Here is a 2819-nt window from a genome sequence, read left to right as displayed (position 1 = left end):
CAACCTTGTCCGTCATTTGTGCATGGAAGCCTTCACAGTTGATATTTTCAGTCCATACTAATGACAACCCTTCGACGGGGCGTTTGTTGACAAACGATCCGTCTGTAGGGAACCGTTTGGGCTGCTTGTAAAAGCTGTCTTTTGCCTGTGAAGTCTTGGGGTGTTTGGTAAATTCACCCAAAGTCTTTTATGATCTGAGGGAGTTATTTTTAGGGTTATTTAGGTATATTTAAGTATTTCAAACCCTAAGACCTTATTTGAGACTTTATTTCGTAAAAAACCCAAATCCCCTCTCCCTTAGAATTATCTCCCAAATCACTTTGGAAGATACAAGTCAAGAAGAACTTGGAAGGCTTTTAGGGACACATTATTCACCAAAAATCAGTGGTTTTTCTTGCATTTGAGATATGGTGTCCATCCTTGAACCCTCTTCCATTCAAGTAATCATTTCCAGAAGATTTCAAAAAGGGTTTTAAAACTCAAATTCCTTCTATCGTTGATTTTAAGCATGAGTATTCTTGTAAAAGTGTTCTAATGGTTTAAATGTATTTATCCTAGTATTAATTGATGATTTTAATGTTAAGAACCTAATAAAATCATGTATATGCATATTTCAAACTTTTGGTATGAAATGGGTTAAATGAGCTTGTTTGGGTAAGGTATGAACTTTGTTTTCTTATGTTGTTATTTTTGTTTAGCTATTGCCCTAAGGGCCTTAGTATGATGAAATATTGAGAAATTGGTTATAGGTGATGATGGTTTGGTTATTGGGTGAGTTGCTTATATTGTGTAATTCTTATGATAAACTGCTCTTAAATGGTATGGTCCACCATCTTGGTGGCGGTGTTTATTTGATTAACTTGATATTACTTAGTATGCTTTGTGAGTGTTTCTATGGAGGCCTAGTATATCAAATTAAGTGATATTGAAAATATGTCTTGTATTGTGTTTTGTGAAGTTAAATTGCATAATTAGTTTAGATTATGCCTAAGTAAAGTGTCTGACTTTGTGAAGCATGTCAAGTGTGTGAATTGATGAATGTAGGTCTAAAGCATGTATTGAAGGTAAGGTGAATGAAATGATACTTATATTCTAGATGTTCGCACAAGTACACACACAAACTTAGATGAATGCATGAAGCTAAGTTTAGTAAGTAGAGGAGTTTTAGTGTGAACAGTCTTCCTGGGTTTATTTGAAGTGTTTAGTATCAACCTTACTACATTCAAAGAGATTTTTAAGATAGGTAGATGATGAATGACCTCCGTGAGTTGAGATGTGGTGTTAACTAGTTATCCTAAACCTATAGTTCAAAGTGTTTAAAATCTGTGGGGGTCATGTCTAGCACCTAGAGGATAAGAAGAAGAGGTGCTTACACTTCGAGAGTTGAGATGTTGTATTCGAATGTACCTCTTAAGATAAGTACTCCTCATTAGTAGAGAATGAGTTAATTAGTAGCAATCTCGTTATCCCTTAACTATGCGGCCGTATATGTGTAGCTATTGGGAAAGGCATATGAAAGCTAAAAAGAAAGACCTTACTCTAAGTAGGACCTTCCGAAAGGGGAGTCTAAGTTCCAAGTCTTCTAAAAAAGTGTACTACTTAGGGTAGGTGGTGGTATGAACGATATTTATGTCCCTATGATATTATGCCGTGTCTTATGTTTTGCTTGTGACAATGAGATGTCTTAAAAATTTATGAAATATTTCGTTTTTATAAATTAATTAGTGAGAAATTTTAATTTCGCACTAATTTTCATGTCTTATTTAATGAACGATAGTAAAAGGGCTTGTACAAGACCCCTGATACGCTTAAACTTACTTCTCAAATAAGAAGATAAGCGGTCGTGTCAAGTAAATAACCCAACTAGTGAGGTTGGGATTGTTCCCACGAGGAAAATAGTTTAGACTTAACTTCAATCTATTACTACTATTGTTCAGTCAATTACTCCCTTGGAAAGCAAAAATGATAAAAGGGGGGTTTTCTATTTCTAAATAAATGAAAATAACTAGGAAAATTGAAAGAGACACTTAACAGCTTCAAATGTTGGAGTTTTAATCAATTAATGAAGGTAACTAGGGTTTACGTGTTCTCCACAGGTTCATAACTTGATAAGTATAACTATAACAATTCTTTTCTAGTATCTTGCATGCAAAGTGATAAGTCTAAATCTTTGATCCGACATCTAGAAAATTTCACTCCGCACCTTGGTCCGGCTACGTGTGTTGCTATACTAACCCTTATCTTTACCTCATATTAAGCATCGTATTCGATATTTGACTTAGTTATTACCTCGTACCAAAAGATACTAGCCTATTAGATAGTATACACTAAATCTATGTTGATAATTCTTTTCCTATTATCTACCTCCTTGGTCCGGCAAGTAGCATTAAGGCGAGTTCTAACGTTGGCCATCCGTTAAAAAGACTTCTAAACGAAAGAATTATCAATACATGCAAGACACTATTCTAGAATTGTTATTTTAGTTAGGTTTTACCTCATTATTAGCCTATGGTTCCCACAACCCTAGTTATGGAGTTTAGTTACCCATAGTCATAATTACAATATTCAAATATGTGATATAAGAATTCATGCACTTACTTCGATGAAAAAGAGTAAAATCCGAAAGTTCACTTGATCAATCAGCAAAAGTCACCAACAATCAATGATAAAAGTCTCAAGATAATCAATAATCTCTCAAAGAGTCTACAAAATAATCAAGAGTCACACAATATTAAAAGGTCTAACAATGATCCAGAGTCTAAACTCAAAAACGAGGTTTTTCGAACTATTTATAGAAAATAAAAACCTAATTAAACAAG

Source organism: Solanum pennellii, chromosome 6, assembly GCF_001406875.1.
Source record: "Solanum pennellii chromosome 6, SPENNV200".
Lineage (NCBI taxonomy): Eukaryota > Viridiplantae > Streptophyta > Magnoliopsida > Solanales > Solanaceae > Solanum > Solanum pennellii.
This window is presented reverse-complemented; position numbering follows the sequence as displayed.